This window comes from Petaurus breviceps, unplaced genomic scaffold, assembly GCF_028583685.1.
Source record: "Petaurus breviceps papuanus isolate PSGF00001 unplaced genomic scaffold, PetGlider_PUasm1.0 225, whole genome shotgun sequence".
Classification (NCBI taxonomy): Eukaryota; Metazoa; Chordata; class Mammalia; order Diprotodontia; family Petauridae; genus Petaurus; species Petaurus breviceps.
Genome location: NW_027185889.1, coordinates 13,525,274 through 13,542,297, shown reverse-complemented (window position 1 = coordinate 13,542,297; position 17,024 = coordinate 13,525,274). Strand labels below are relative to the sequence as shown.

At 41.3% G+C, this 17,024-nt stretch overlaps 1 long non-coding RNA gene across 2 annotated transcripts in view; it reads left to right on the top strand.

Moving 5' to 3' along the window:
• LOC138166628 (uncharacterized) overlaps positions 1-17,024 on the top strand; it is a 107,108-nt gene that overhangs the window by 56,005 nt on the left and 34,079 nt on the right. The window contains exon 4 of one of the 2 annotated variants that reach the window (XR_011169657.1): positions 9,409-9,551. The exons of the other annotated variant lie outside the window; for it this stretch is intronic. This is a non-coding gene — a long non-coding RNA (uncharacterized lncRNA). The remainder of the gene's footprint in view (positions 1-9,408; positions 9,552-17,024) is intronic. 2 annotated transcript variants of the gene reach the window in all.

Below are 17,024 nucleotides of genomic sequence, written 5' to 3'. Positions count from 1 at the left end.
TCTCTCTGTCTCTCTCTCTTTCTCTGTCTCTCTCCTCTCTCTCTCTCTGTCTCTCTGTCTCTCTCTCTGTCTCTGTCTCTCTCTCTCTCTCTGTCTCTCTCTCTGTCTCTCTCTTTCCCTCTCTCTGTCTCTCTCTTTCTCTGTCTCTCTCTGTCTCTCTCTCTGTCTCTCTCTGTCTCTCTCTTTCTCTCATGCACTTTCACTCCTCTGCTCTTGTAGCTTCCATGAGATACTATGCTGTCTCTGAATATCGCTCTACTGTCCTCTTCGTTACATCTATCACTTACTATGCTTATTCTCTGGGTAAATTATTAACCACTTTCATGACCTCATTTGGGGTTTTCTTGGCAAAGATACTGGAGTTGTTAGCCATTTCTTTCTCCAATTCATTTTATAGTTGAGAGAGCTGAGTCAAACAAGGGTAAGTGACTTGCCCAGGATCACACAACTAAGTGTCTGAGGACAGAATTAAACTTATAAAGAAGAGTCTTCCTAACTTCAGGCCAAGCCTTCTGCTGTCCCTCTAGTAACTCCCTAGGACTTGTCTATTAAGGAGGAGGAAGTTCTCACAGTACACATTTCTATATGTAGATGGGATCACTGAGTCTCAGAAGGGGGAAGTAGCCTATCAAGGCTCATACAACTAGTAAATGTCAGAACTGGAATTCAAATTTGGTTCTCTCTGACTTCAGGTTTAGCTTTCAGCATTAAAACATAAAAGAGGTCATGGCCTAGTGTATAGAACACTGATAGACTTGTAGGCAGGAAGACAGGTTCAAATCCTGCCTTAAACACTTATTAACTCTGTGATCATCAGAAAATCACTTAACTTCATTGTGCTTCAGTTTTCCTTATCTGCAAAATGAAGGATAGCAATGGTATTTACTTTGCAGTTATAATAAAGTATGTAATAATAGTATCTACTTTACAGTTGTTATAAAGATCAGTCAAAATAGTGTATATAATATGTTTTATAATCTTTAAGGCTCTATGTAAATGCCAACTATTATCATCATGATCATATTATTAATCATAATAATATTACCTTTTTTGACACAAGAAATGAACCTAAAAGATCAAAGCAGACTGCAGTTGGAAGGAAAACATCATCAGCACTGGCCACATTCAGGCTCTGGGGCTTTGGTAAAAATCAGGCCTGGCACAATGATAGGTTTTTTAACCTATGCGTAATCCCTTTAGGATGGCAAAGCTGGAACTAGGAGGGACCTTAGAACTCATCAAGTCCAGTGTCCCCCATTTTACATTTTAGGAAACAGAGACCCAGAGACTTGTCCAGAGTCACACAGGTGGTAAGTATCCAAGGCAGGATTTGAACACAAATCCTCTGAGTCCAAATACAGTATTCTTTGATCATGGGTTTAGAGCTGGAAGGGAACTGGGAGGCCGTTTGTCCAGCCCTCCTCTTATACAGTTGAGGAAGCAGATAATGCAGAGGAATGCAGTGACTCCTCCTCAGATCTCAGAGGTAGTAAGCATCAGGTGTAGGACTTGAACCTGGGGCCTTCTGCTTCAAATCCAGCACTCTTATTGCACTTTGGATAAGATGCTGTTTTAATGATGTGGAGTCTCCACAGTATCATATTTGTGGCACATTCCTTTGGGGACAATTTGACTAGCATGAGGAGCCATCCTCACCTAAATGAGATCTGTGTGGCTTGGGCCATTAAGCCGAAGTAGGTGTCCCTGACTCCCATGCCAGATGCCTTCATCTCGACTGTTCTTATTTTGTGAGAACAGCTGCTAAAGCTCAGACCATCCAGAGCTTGACGTAGGTCCTCATTCCTTGTCGAACCAAATATCTTTCCATTTCCCTTGCCTCGAATGCCCTGAGGGTCCCATGGAGGAGCTCCTTCATCATGTCAGCTCAGGACAGTAGAGATTTCTGGTGGCCACTCCTGGGAGGAATTTCCTTGGGGCTGAAAGACAACACTATGGCTACAGACCAGCTGTTAAGTGAAAGTGGCCAAGGGCCTGGAAAATCTCCCCTCCTGATGACAGCCACCCTGCTGTGGGGACATCTTGGAGCTGGCATTGCTTGAGCTGAGGGCTTGGGAAAAATGCTTTAGACTGTTCATGGGAGAAAAAATTTCAAGGAAATTAGAACCAAGAAGTGGAAGGGAGTGTAAAAGGACCTGACCTGGTCTAACTTTCTCTTCTTATGAAAGAAGAAAGTAAGGTCCAGAGAAAAGAAGGGACCTATCCAAGGTCACCTAGGCTATGAGGTAGCAAACTGCAGAGCTGGGATCATCAGATCTTAGCTCAAGAGCTGGAAAGGACCTTACAGGTCATTTAGTCCAATTCAAAATCCATGCCATATTTTCCAGGTAGGGTTGCTCTTCGATCACTCTGATACTGGTGGTGTTAAAATGTAGAGTGGATGGGAATAGTAGATAGGATGTTTCATCTCACAGGATAGAGATTATATTGAGCTTTTTGTGTATATAGTTACATTTGGGTGAGATAAGATGATGAATGACTTAATTTAAACCATATTTTAGAAATATTCTATACAATTGTAAGTTCAGGAACTGGGATTTGCAGCCCCCAAACTAGCCCCTGTAATGAACAACCTTCCACTTTGAGAATGGGGTTGAGACTTTAACAAATTTAGGAAACAGAATGGAATCTAATAGAGACAGCTCTATCTAATGGATAGAGCACTCAGGAGGACTTGAGTTCAAATCTGACCTCAGACACTTGTGATACTGTGTGACCCTGGGCAAGTCCCTTAACTTCTATTTGCCTTAATCCACTGGAGAAGGAAATGGCAAACCACTCCAATATCTTTGCCAAGAAAACCTATTGACAGACATGGCATCTGTGGGATCATGAAGAGTTGGGCACGATTGAACAATGGAATCCATTCTGGAGTAAGGAAATGAATCCCTTTTTATTCATTGAAAAGACTGCATAGGGGCGGCCAGGTAGCACAGCAAGTAAGAGCACCGGCTCCAGTGTTGAGAAGACCTGGAGATCGAATCCCGGGCTCAGACACTTAGCACCCACCCAGAAACACCTGGCCGTGTAACCTTGAGCAAGTTACTTAACCCCAATTGCTTAGAGGCAGCCAGGTGGCTCAGCGAGTAAGAGCACCGGCTCCAGTGTTGGGACGACCCGGAGATCGAATCCCGGGCTCGGACACTCAGCACTAAAACTCCTAAAAAATTTGGATGTCCAATCGAGAAAATTACTTAAACCCGAGTGCTTAAAAAAAAAAAAAAAAGAAAAGACTGTATATATATAATCCAAGTGGATCTTAAAGCAGGTACATTTAATGATACAAGCTAACAGGATCAGAAATGCAGGACAATAAAACCCCAAAGCCTCGATCAAATACCAAAGACATAAACAATTAAAAATCTTAACTCAGCAAGTAATATAGCTCCACCTTTCTTTCATTAATTATGGTGACTGGAAATCCAAATGCTAAAGGAGTTTTATAGTATCAGTAAGTGCTTGGATGACCATAAAGTTAATAGCTGGCAACGATGACTAGTTAACAGCTGGGCTATTTAGGAAGCATCAAAACATGTCTTTCATGTCGGTATTAAAAAAAAAAGTGTGGTAGTAAATATAATTCTATGGGTATATGAAGTCAGTGTGTCTAATAGGCCTTGAGTAGATGCAAAATCAGGAGGATGAATGAAGAGACTATAGTGAGTCAGGAGGAATGACTAAAGAAGGTTTAGAGGAGCTGTGTTAAAGACACTCAAGTATCAATTACAGGGACATCTTTAAGAGGAAAAAATTCAAAAATAATGAAAAAGATCAAAGAGGGTCCTACTCCTCCTGAAAACTGCAGCGGAGAAGATATCAATTACAGAGCTACTTTTTATTCAGTCTATAGAAATGGTCTATATGTGCATGGAGGGAATCCAGGGTGTGCCAGCTTGTACCAGCTTATAAGGGCTGATTGTTTACATTTTCGGTGCAAGCATTTACACCTTGGAAATCAGCGATGCTCTAATCAAGGCTGGATTCCTTGTTTTGTTGTTATTGTTTAGACGTAAGAAAGGGATAGAGAAAATGTTAATGATTCAAATTCAGCTTTAAAGTGTATTGTGACTATCAGGTGAGATAGGATTGCCATGTAGATAGGATGAAAGATGAACCAGTGGCCACCTGAAGTGGTCTATTGGCACCTGTGTGATATTCGAGGAGCCAAAGAGCAGAGCACATTGGTTGGATCTTCAGTGTGGGGTTTGGAAAAAGATATGGATTAGAAACTCATAGGAAAAGAAGGGGTGTGTGTGTGTGTGTGTGTGTGTGTGTGTGTGTGTGTGTGTGTGTGGTCTCTATCAGTGGAGGGAATACCAACACCAACAATATCATGGAATCTCCAAAGAACTAATTAAAAGACTATAATCCAGTCTGACCCCACAAGCATTTAAGTGTTTCATGTTTAAAGCACTAAGAATACAAAGATATGCCCTCAAGGAACTTATATTCTAGGGGATACAATATATAAACAAACAAGTGAAAACATGATGCTGTGAGGAGACAGGACTGACCACTGGTTGGATCAGGAGAATCCAGAATAAAGGATAACATACCAATCACAGTTGTCCATTAACGTCCCATTTTGACTCCTTGTGGCGATCCTGGGTTCTTGAACTTGGTTCTACGAGCAAGCAAAGCCTCCAGTGTGGGCCGAGCATGGGACCATGTACCTATAATAGGAGATCCAGTCTAGTCCAGTTTAAGGAGACTCTTTACTAGAAGCTCGATGATCTTTTTTTTTTTTTTTGCTATAATAACTCATGTAGATTTTCTATTCAAGTCTGTAGAAGGTTATAGTTTAGAGAGAACTGAAACAAAAGCCCTTTCTAAGTGACAAAGTCATAATCAGAGCACTGACTTCAGGGCCAACATAATCTAGATAAATTTCTCACCCAAGTCCCACCACTGACCCATACTGGCTATCATTTAATTTAATACTATGCAGCCTTTCTAAGACTATAAGTTGAAGAATGATTTCTCATCTATACTGGTAGTTTCCTCACAGGGAGTTCCCTTAAACAATGACATAATAAGTCCAGATAAAAAATATTAAAATAATCACCTCTGTACTTTTAAAATGGAAACGAAAGAAGTCCTTAACTTCTTTGCAATCTGGTACAAATCTCATTTAAAAAAAAAATTCTCTTGTAGAGCCTTCTCTATATGCATTTGGTAATTGCTGAGGAAAAATCAGAAATGCTGAAAATATGTTTCTAATTAAACTCACCTCAGATGGCCTTTGGGTGTGTTTTTTGGTTGTTCTTTAAAGATGGTATTACTGCTAAAGAAATGGGAATGCAAATCTCAAAGCTTAGTGAGGCTAATGAGCTTAGTGAGCCATGAGGCTGGGAGGAAATCAGGACCTCAGTGTTTATATACTTTACCTTGAAATTCTTAAGAATGAAAGGAAGAAGTTAGAGATGTACTATCACCCAATTCAGAGGTGACCTCTCTCTTCAAGAAAGGGAAAGGGAGATGTGAGTCCACAAAATCAGGATCCACTATGTTGATGGGGACACAGGACTAGAGACAAGATAACCTGCTCATGGGAGTGGGCATCATCCAGTGCTCTGGAAGCCTTTCCATGAACCAGATCCAGACACTAGTTTCCTGGCTTCTGTTTTCCACTCAACACCTTCCCTTAACTGGTCCTCTTCAACAAACCCACTTTATACTACCACCTCCTGTCCCCTGACTATGCCTTACTTCCATCCATGCCTGCCTTGTATGAGAACATCACCACCTCCACTGACCTAGCAGCTCTACTCACCTTCCTCTCTTAATGGGTCTCTCTCCGTCTTCTGTCTGGACTCATTCCTCACTAGTTATCATACTCCATTCTTATGAATACCTGACTGCTGATAATAAAACCTTTTCTTCGCCAACAACTGCCTACTCTCCTTCCCCAACACTTCATTCCAGGTCTTCCTGCTCTTTTCACTGTGCTCTATGGAGTGCCTGCTCCATGGTTAACAAAACTCCTTTCATCCTAAACCTTTTCCTTTTTTATCTTCCATATTTCAGAACTCACTGAGATCTGGCTCCCTTCTGAAGACTCTGCATCTGTGGCCACCCTTTTCCTTAATGGTTGCATTTTCATTCATACACTCAATACTGACTGTGGTGGAAAAGTTGAATTCTCTTTTATGTCTTCCACCACCTCCAGACTCTTCTTCTACCACCATCACTCAGCAACTCCTTTGTGTCCATGCCATTCAAATTTTCACCCAATCCAGATTCTGGAGATCATTATATACTGACCCCCGGGAAATTCCCCTTCCTTCTTTAATGAGTTCAATGCCTACTTCATAATTAATCTCTCTCCCTCTCCCTCTCTCTCTCCCTCCACCTCCATTCTTGCTTTTGTACTAGGAGACATAAGCAAAAATATTTATACTCTCAAATAATCTAATTTCCGTATTGCTTAATCTACTTAATTTCCCATGACCTACTCCTCCACTCCACCTCAGTTACATACAGAGATGGTCATACCTTTGATTTTTCTATCATTCACCAGTATTCCACTTGTTCATAAACTTGAATTCCTTTATTTGGTTATAAACTTTTATTATTACATTTTATTATTGCTTCTTTCCTTATGCCTTACAACCCCTAACACTGTTTTTCATTTTCACTGTGACCTCTCAGTTCAGTCCGTCACCCTTTCCCTGGCTATGCTCTCTCCCTTGTCCTTCTCTATCTCTTAGTGAACTAGTTCAACTTGAGGCTATTTTCTACTCTCAAATCTCTTGGCCCCATGTCCTATCTCCAATCATGCCTTGTCAAACTCCAACTCCGGACTACTTTCACTCTCTGCTTCTTTCACTCCTATTCATATGCTGCTGAAGTAAGCTGGGGAAAAATATCAAATCAGTGCTGATTGATTTAGCTATAGCAGAGACTTAACTGGGTCTTCATTGCATCAAAACAATTACTTATTTTTCTAATTGTTTTACAATCTCATTCACCAACATAGCTATTCTAAGCTTTTTCTTCCTTTCTTTGATTGAAGAAAGGGGAGAAATTGTGTCAGTAAGCAATTGTAACAAAAATTCCATTCAAGTTTTAAAAAAGAAATCCTAACAATTATAACAACAATTCAATTCAATGGTGGTTTAAAAAAAATCTAAAAATCCATTTCACTCTTTTCAGTGGAATAGTAGATAGAGTACTGGATCTAGAGGCAGGAAGACCCAAGTTCAAATCTGGCCTCAGATACTTACTAGTTGTGTGACCCTGGACAAGTCACTTAATTTCTATTTGCCTCAGTTTCCTCAACTGTAAAATGGGGTAAAAATAGCACCTACCCCCCAGGGTTATTGTATCAGTTATTGTAAAGTGGTAAAGGTTTTTGTAAAGTGCTTAGCACAGTGCCTAGGCCTTGTGTATATACTTATTATTATACATAATAGGCTATGTGTATATACTTATTTCCCTCATTCCCTCTTCTCCCAGCAAACCTGTGGAGTAGGGGGAGTCATGTGTTCTTTACATTTTGAAGGTGAAGAAATGGATATATAGGGTATATAAGGTGAGTGATACTTTCAAGTTGCAATTTCATACTCTAGGTTTTTTAACTGTGCCCAGAGTCTCTAGCCATCAAATAATACCATCTTTCAAGTCAGACAGTCAATCAATAAGCATTTATTAAGTGTCTATTGTCTACCAGGCTGTGTACTAAATGCAGGGGGAAGCAATGGAAGGCAAAAGACAGTCCCTGAACTCAAGGATCTCATGGTCTAATGGAGGAGACGACATGCAAACAACTATGGACAAAGAAGCTATAGACAGGATAAACAGGAAGCAATAGGAACAGATTGAACTGAGTGGCTGGGAAAGCTTTGCTGTAGAAGGTGAGATTTTAGTTGTACCTTGAAGGAAGCCAGGGGATCCAGGAGACTGAGATGAGGGGAGAGAGAGCATTCAAGGCCTGGCAGACAGCCAAAGAAAGTGCCCAGAGCTACGAGCTAGAGCGTCTTGTGCAAGGGACAGCCAGGAGCTCAATGTCACTGGATGGAGGAGGACTGGGAAGGTAGAGGGGCCTAGGTGATGTCCACACAGGTTAGCTGTCACATAGCATTAATTAGAAACTTGAACTTCAAAGTAGCTAGCCCTGACAGAATAGGTGCTTTTTTTACACAGTATTTTGAAGAAAGACAGAATAAAGAGAGGTAATGAGCATAAGGTTATTCGATTCTCTGATAATGAAACTGAGTGAACAGATGTTACTCATTGCAAAGGGACTCACCACTGGGCCAATAGGGCTATTCTATCCCCAAAGATCTCCGACTTGGAAAATTAAGCAAATTGCCTGTAAAATCCATTATTACCCTGGTGCTCATTGATGTGGTAAGGACTCCATCAACTCCCCAGCAGGCCTCATGGTATCTTGACATTAATGCAGGAAAGTGGAGAAGAGTTCATTTGCCTCGGTAGCAATTCCCGTCCAAACGGGTGAGATGAACTCTTATAGCAGTGAACCTGGGCATTCCTATAAGTTTAAAAGCTGTTTGGCTCTGACTCACGTGGGACCCCACTTATGTCTGCAGGAGACTCATTGTTTAGCATGATACAATGGGGCAAACATTGGATCTGGGGTCAGGAGACCTCAGCCTCTGTGTCGGCTTTGATACCAGCTATATTCAGGACCTTGGACAAAGAACTTCCTTCTTTGTGTCTTGGTTTCTCATCTGTAAAAGGATGGAGTTGGATTAGATAACACCTGGGTCTATATGTTGAATCTGATACCAGTTACATGTAGAATCTTGGACAAAGACTTCCTTCACTGTTTCTCATCTGTAAAATGATGGGGTTGGACTAGATGGGTTCTGAAGTCCCTTCCAGCTCTAAATCTATAGAATGTCCCAGAAGCCACAACAACCCTGAGAGGTAGGTGCTACTGTGCCTATTTTTCATATGAGGAAACTGAGGCAGGCAGGGGTTAAGTGACTTGTCCAGGGTTACACTACTATTAAGTATATAAATCTGAATTTGAATTCAGGTCTTCTTGACTTTAGATTCATGCCTTATCCACTGTGCTACCTGGCTAGGTACAATTCTTCCAAGTTTCTAAGAATTTCTCCTTTAGGTGATCACTGATCACTACCATAGAAATAACAAAAAAAAAATTGTGATGTATCAATAAAGGACTGAGTAGAAAAAAAAATTTAAATAAGTACTTCTAGTGACTGGGTTGACACAATTTTACTAAATAGAGAATGATGGAGGAGGCCTGCTTGAATGAGCTGATAAAAATTACTTCCAAATGGATCATGAGGTTTTGTTTACAGTATAGTGCTTTATGAGTGTTGGAAAGTATTTGAAAACAGTTTTCCAAAAGTACTTTAAGCATTCTTCCTACAATGTTGACCCTATTCATTTCCCTAGTAATCTCTTTCTCGGCGGTTCGAAGACATACATCATCTCCACCCTGGGCCTCTACGACCCTGAAGTGCTAGGGTTATAAAGTTCCAGATCTATGACTGGAGGAGCTCTCAGAGGCATTGAGTCCAAGCACTTTCACTGGATAGGTAAGCAAAATCAGGTCTGTCCTTGTCGTTTAATTGTGTCTGCCTCTTTGTGAGCCCATTTGTGTCTTCTTCGAAGAGATACTGGAGTGGTTTGCCATTTCCTTCTGCAGCTCATTTTACAGGTGAGGAAACCGAGGCAGACAGAGTAAAGTGACTTGCCCAGGGTCATATGGTTAGTAAGAATCCGAGGCTAGATTTAAACTCAGTAAGATGAGTCTTCCTGACTCCATGCCTAGTACTCTATCTGCTGTGCCACCTAACTGCCCTGAAATGGGCCTGGGTCAGGGTGCCCAGAGGCACACAGTTTTTGAATTAGTGGAATCCAAATTTATGGGATCTTAATGTATTCTTTGAAGAAAAATTCTTATTATTATAAATGGACAAGTATGCTCTTATGCTAATGTAATCCTTTTATCTATTGAGGGATTTGCTTTTACTCAGGAGGGCCCAGAGTAAGACTCGGGAGCTGGAGACCATCTCTCTGAGCAATTTTTCACTTTTCCATAAAGAGTTATTATGGTGTGGTAGACAGACAGTTGACTTCAAAGCTAGGAAGTTTTGGGCTCAGGTCCTGTCTCTGGTATGTAATGTCTATGTGACTTTGGACTGGTCACAACCTTTGACAGCTGTCTCAGATTGAGAAATGGCAGAGAAGGTTTTGTTGTTGTTGAATCATTTCAGTCATGTCTGACGACCCCATTTGGGGTTTTCTTGGCAAAGATACTAGAATGGTTTGCCATTTCCTTATCCAGCTCATTTTATAGATGAGGAAACTGAGGCAGGCATGGTTAAGTGACTCACCCAAAGTCACAAAGCAAGTAAAGGTTGGATTTGAACTTAGGTCCTCCTGACTCCAGGCCTTGCTGTTCACAGAGAAGGTATTGACCTTCACTTATAGAGGGAGGTCCCTCATCCTCCCACTCCTTATACCAGTGAAATCTCAGGTTTAGTCCCAAGTTTAATCTCTCTTTACTGTCTTATTGCTTTATGATTACTTAGGAAAATAAAGGAGTGAGTTTTCAAGCTCTAGTGATCCCCTGGTAGCCTCAACTCAGTCAGAAGTAAGCAAGCTCCTATCAGGGTACAGTCCCTCTCTCTTGAATTAGTAAGCTAGACTCTGGATTCAATAAGCTGAATTCTATTGGATTCAATTCAACAGGCATTTACAGTACACTATATGTGAGGCTCTGTGCCAGTCCCTGGGGGTACAGAGAGGAGATGGTGAAGAGCCAGACCTTGAAGGGCACAGAGCTAGTAACTAGGACAGCTGGATTTGGAACCCAGCATTCTCACTCCAAATCCAGCCTTTCTCTCATGTTGTCATGACTGCTCTAGAACCTTGGGCTCCATCCCTGAACCACCCTTGGTTCTGGTAGTTTAACTTCAGCCTCATCTTGTCTGAACCTTGCTTTAGCTTCTGCCTCACTTTCTGGCTGTCTCCAGACATCCCTCCCTAAGTGTGCCCTCTTTCTTTTTTATTCCTCATCTTTATTTATTGTCTTCCATCATTAGAATGTAAGCTATTTGAGGGCAGAGAACGACTGGTTTGTTTGGATTTATATCTTCATCTCTTAACACAGAGCCTGGCATTTGATAAATACTCCATCCATCTGTCCCTTCAACTATTCATCTATCTATCCATCCATTCATTTCTTATCTATCTATATCTATCCATCCACCTATCTATCATATAACTAGCTCTCTATGACATTACTATAGGGCACATATACTACCATTCTAAATTGTAGAAGGAAAAGTATAGTATTGGTTGTTGTTCAGTGGTTTTCCAGTCATATGTGACTCTTCATGGTTTTTCCTGACAAAGATACTGGAGTAGTTTGTCATTTCCTTTTCCAGCTCACTTTACAGATGAGAAAACTGAGGCAAACAGGTTATGTGACTTGCCCAGAGTCACACAGCTAGTAAGTGTCTGAGAACAGATTTGAATTCAGGAAAAAGAGTTTTCCTGACTCCAGACTTGGCAGTCTATCCACTGTGACATCTAGCTGCCCCAAAGTGTAGCATGGGTACCACTAAGTAGTACTTAAAAAAAATAACAGTTATTAAGGATCTACTGTACACCAGGCACTGTGTTAAGAATGTGACAAATATTATCTTGTTCTATCCTTACAACAACCCTGGAAAATAGCTGCTGTTATTATCCTCATTTTCCAGATGAGAGGCAGATAGTACTGACAGAATATAGGCCATCTGAGATGTATGTTCCCTATGGGGAGGGGAAGGAGAAACTGGAAACCAAAAAAACCCCCAAATTTCTTGGGACATCAAAATATGACATTACCTATAAGATGATAATACTTTTGTGCAACTACATACACAGATAGTCATACCCTGAGACAGAGGTCCTCTATTCCAGGAATAACAAACTCAAATAGAAATCGTGCCTCTAAGACATCCATAAAGATCCCTATGGGCATATATTAACTTAGAAGTTCACATATGAAGATTTCCTGTGTTTTAGTGTACTTTTATTTATTTATTTTTGTTTTATTTTTATTTTTAATTAATTAGTTGAAAAAATTGCATATATTTTCACACACACACACACATATATGATATTTTAAAATATTCCCCAATCATATTTTGATCTGGTTCAGGCTACACTTGGGAGTAGTGCCAGCCATATTTGACATCTTAGATCTCTAGACTGACTACTTCATTTGACAGGTAAGGCAACTAAGACTAGAGAGGGCATAGTATCCCAGCATCAGGAGCTCAAAGGGACCTCAGTGGCCATTTAATCCCAATTTATAGCTGAGGAAACTGAGACCCAGAGAATCAGAGTGACTCTCTAAGGTCACATGGTAATACATCTGGACTAGGATTCAGAATCAGTCTCTTGAGTCCACACCCAACACCCTTTTTCTTTCTCAAGGACCATGTTGCTTCTCCTGTGTAAAGGCTTCCCAAAGTTTAAAGCCATGTTAATTCTAACCATACACTAAGGCCAGAAGTCTTAAAATGCTAAGGAACTCAGTGGCTTGTGTGGTTTTCCTCTTGAAAACTGACTTGGCATGCCATGGTTGTAATTTCATTGACTATGGCAGTGCCAATCACTGAAATTTTCAGCTTCCTGGAAATGAGATTTTTTCCTTTCCTTGTTCCTGTGGGATTTTTAAAATTACCCTTCTGAAGGCCAGTTTCTGCTTAGCGAGTCTTTTCTTCAGCTGTTTTATCTGCTGATTGGTTCTGAGGGACATTGTGTCCATCAGTGTGAGCACAGTGGTCCCTTCTGAGGCATGTAACCAGGAACTTCATTCCCCTGCCTGATATCACATCATAAAAGGACCTTCTCAAGGCCATCTGCAACACCCATCAGAACTGGATTAGGAATCAGGAAATCTTGTGCTAGCCTGGGTTCTACTACTAACCCTCACAAGTTACTTTACTTCCCGTAGCCTCAGTTTCCCCATCTGTAAAATGGAGATGAAGGTGCCCCTTTGAGAGTTATTGGGGGGTTCTAAGGAAAGAGCTTCATAAACTCTGAAGTGCTATACGAATTTATCACCATCATTACCAAAAGTTGGAAGCAACAGTACAATGGAAAGACGCTCAAATGTGTAACCACAGGATCTGAGTTCAAATTCTGTCTGTGCCATGCACTACTTTTTTTTTTTTAAAGCAATTGGGGTTAAGTAACTTGCTCAAGGTTACACAGCCAGTTATTTCTGGGTGTGGTGTTGAGTATCTGAGCCCGGATTTGATCCCCAGGTCATCCTGACACTGGAGCCAGTACTCTTACTCGCTGTGCTACCTGGCCACCCCAATGCACTACTTTTTTGACTCTGAGCAAATCATTTCTCCTCCTTTGGCCTTAGTTTCCCTATCTTTAAAACAAAGGAGTTCAACTAAATGGCCTCTCGGTTTACTTCTAGTTCTCGATATGTGATATTTTGGTAGGAATCCATTTTTAAAAATGAGCTATGCATTTAAAAATCATTAGTAATGATTTTGATATTGACATTAACAGCTAATACAGTGTTATTGAGAAAGAGTTTCAATATTTTGGGTATTATCCTCTAGATAATTATTATCATCTTGATAAAAAGACAATGCATGGTATAATAGATAGAGAGTTGGCCTTGAAGCCAACTGGTGAAAACTGGCAAAAAACCTGGGTTCAAGTCCTGCCTCTGACATATATTGGTTATGTGACCCTGGGTAAGTTACTGAACCACTCAATGCTCTAGGCAACTCTTTAAGAGTACAGGTTTCAGAGAAAGTGTGAACCTATGTTGGGAGATGGGATTTATTTATTCCAGAGTTCCCTATGACAGTGAAATCATAGACCCTACCTCTGTCCTTATGATCACAGAGAGACTGTCATAGCAAAGAGCGGCCTTAACATGGAGCCTTAAAGGCTGTAGTTAATGTACTAGTTTTAGCTGGCCCGAGGCAAGTCACTTGACTCTCACACTCAGCACTATCAGCAATTTTCTGAAACTATATTAATTATAGAAGCATTACTGATCTGCATTGGTGGTGAGAATTTCCACATTGAGAGTTCCCTGAATCAATAAAATCACTGGTCTGGACCTCTTGCAAGTGAGCTTTATGGAGGGGACATCCTTATAATATGAAGGGCAGTCAGGGAAGGTGGTGGAAACAGGTCAGGTCCCCTGGAACCTGGGTGGAATTGGGTGCTTTCTGTTGGGGCCCTAGAGGGGAAGCCCATGCCAGTAAAATGTGGTGAGTTTTTATAAAGTTCTTATCTGTATCTAGCAGGACCATGCATTGGGGGAAGGGAGCCAGGAACCTGGACCTGGGGACTGGTTTTAATTCATGCTAGTTTAGAGAATTGGCAGCTAATTGATATTCAAACTCCCCAACATCAGGAAAGGAGCTTTGGGCCATTTCTATGGACCTTATTCTGATCCAGTGACTTAGGAGTTTTTAACTTTCCCAGGGCTTCTTAATTTAGGGGGTTGGGGAAACTCTTAGGATCATTACGTGCTTGCTGTTGGATGAGTCCAGTAGAAAGTTGGCCAAATGCCCCGCACAGAGTTGGATGCTATCCATAAAGCAAGTCGGGTCAACTTCCAGAATGCCAGGTTACTAGACAATGTTTATAGGGTCCTCAGGCCACTCCTATACCCTCCCTTGCTGAGGAAACATGCAAAAAAATGTAGGTCACCCCAAGAACTTCTAGGCAAAGGTCTGATTGCTCCATGGAAGTTGATTACTTCCCCCAGGAGCTTTGGAAAGTAGAATGTCCTTTTGATAAAGGGCAGGCTAGCTAGCAACTCATTTGTGTTACTGTCACCCCATACGCCATGGTCTACTGACCACTATTTCCTGAAATTCTCACCCCCAGAAACCCTGCCTCATAGATGACCTGTCAGTGATTTGGCATAATGAGAGGGTGTTTAGTCTAGTCTGACTCTGATATTCAGGGCTTATCTCCTCTCTAGCAGGGATAGAAGTGTCCCTGTATTGGGCATCTATATAGTTCATCCTTTGGAAATGGGAAGACTTATATGAACAGATGCAACATGAAGTAGGTGGAACCAGTAAAACAATGTGTGTGTGTGTGTGTGTGTGTGTGTAGCCATGAGAAGTAATTACATGTATGGAGGCCTACCTATGGTGAGGACACTGTCTTTGTGTGGCTCTGAGGGAGGCAGAGTAAACATCTCTGATTTCTTCTCCCCCACCCTTCTCCACGTGTGATTTTTCTTTCCACCAGGAGGAGAGGGAGGAGGTTGGGCCCAGAGGCCACTCTGCTCTCCTCTGAGAAAGGGAGTGCCAGGCTAGAAGTATATCTATCAGCTCCCTTAAATATTGTTCATGTAGGCAATATGATCAAGTTTCCTCTAACTTCTGATCACTTTATCATTTTTGGAGGGGAGGGAGACCCCAACCTCTATATCTAAGGCTTCACCGCTTTCCCACCTACTAGCAATCTCACAATGAACCCATATAGTAAATAGCCAAGAAACTCACTTAAATTGTAGTAGAACAGAAATTAGGGGAGGTACAGAAGATACAGAGTAAAGGAGCTCTCCCATTAGGAGAGAGAGAACCCAGCTCAGCCAAGGGAGGTTGTCCTTGTTCTTACTCAGAGGGAAACTCCCCCAAGTCTCTCGGATAGCAAGCTGAGGAGACTGCCAGCTCCTCTCATGTCTTCCCAGGTTCTTTTCCTTCAGCAATCTCAAGTGGGGGTGACCTCTTCCAACTTTTCTCTTGAAGATAGAAGCTAAGTCTGAAAAAGGCTCTCAAAGACTGTTAAGGTTTAAAGTTGGGAGAACTTGGTTCAGGTGTAAAAGAATTCACTTAGACCTTCTCTTTTAGTCAATGGGGGCTTTCTATTTTATGTGATGAAGCATTGCAGGCCTCCCAACTTTAAACTTCAACAAGAAGACTCTTGATTGAAGAGTCCTGAAGGGAAAACACTATCTTGAAGAATCCGCAGTGAGGACTGAGAGCTGAAGCTGTCTTGCCTCCCATCAACTCTGTTCCACCCTTCCTGGAGTTTAGGGCCTTCACCACTACCAACAAAGAGAGACCCATGCCAATAAGCCTTGGGACAGAGTTTGCATTTATTTATACGTGTGTGTGTGTGTGTGTGTATACGTGCACATGTGCACATGCAGGCAGCTAGGTGGAATAGTGAATAGAGTATGGGGCCTGGGGTCAAGAAGATCTGAGTTCAAATGCAGCCTCAGACACTGCTAACTATGTGATCCTGGGCAAACTTAACCCTGCTTGCCTTGGTTTCTTCAAAAAAAAATGAGCTGGAGAAAGAAATGACAGACCACTCCAGCAATTTTACCAAGAAAACCACAAAAGGGATCACAAAGATCAGACAGGACAGAAAACAACTAAACAGCAGCAGCAGCAGCAGGGACTTCAATATGCATATGGATATGAGGCCTCCTTCCCCGTAGAATCCAAATCCTTGAAGCTAAGTATTGTCTCATTTTTGTCCCCCTAGTCCCAGCGCTTGCAACATTGGCATAGGACAGGACTTGTGATTTCATTGGTGTAGGGAACTGCTGGATGAGAAAACCCCTACCCTGATGAAGGTCTGTCCCTTGTCTGTGACTTCGGTTCTTATTCGGTTGTCTGGCGACCTCAAGAAACTAAGGGATTTGCCCAAGGTCATATAGCGAGTGCTTCTCGGTGATTAAATGTTTATTGAGAGTCTCTGTATGCTTATGCCATTTTCTACTTGGTACCCAGTAGGTACTTAATAAATGTTTTTTTAAAAATTGCTTGTAGGAATTACTGTTAAAATAAAAAAAAAATATATATATATATATATAATTAAAGGGAATCTGTAGGATTTTTTTTCAGGGGGAGGGGATGGGAAGAAAGTTTCTTTTTTTCTTTTTAATTCCTTTTTCCTTAACGTGTCCTAAGGATGTGAGCAGTTATTCAGTGATAGACGCTGTAAGGGTTAAATAAATGAAAGGCCTACTTAACGGTATTTTAAAATGTTTTCTTTCCCCT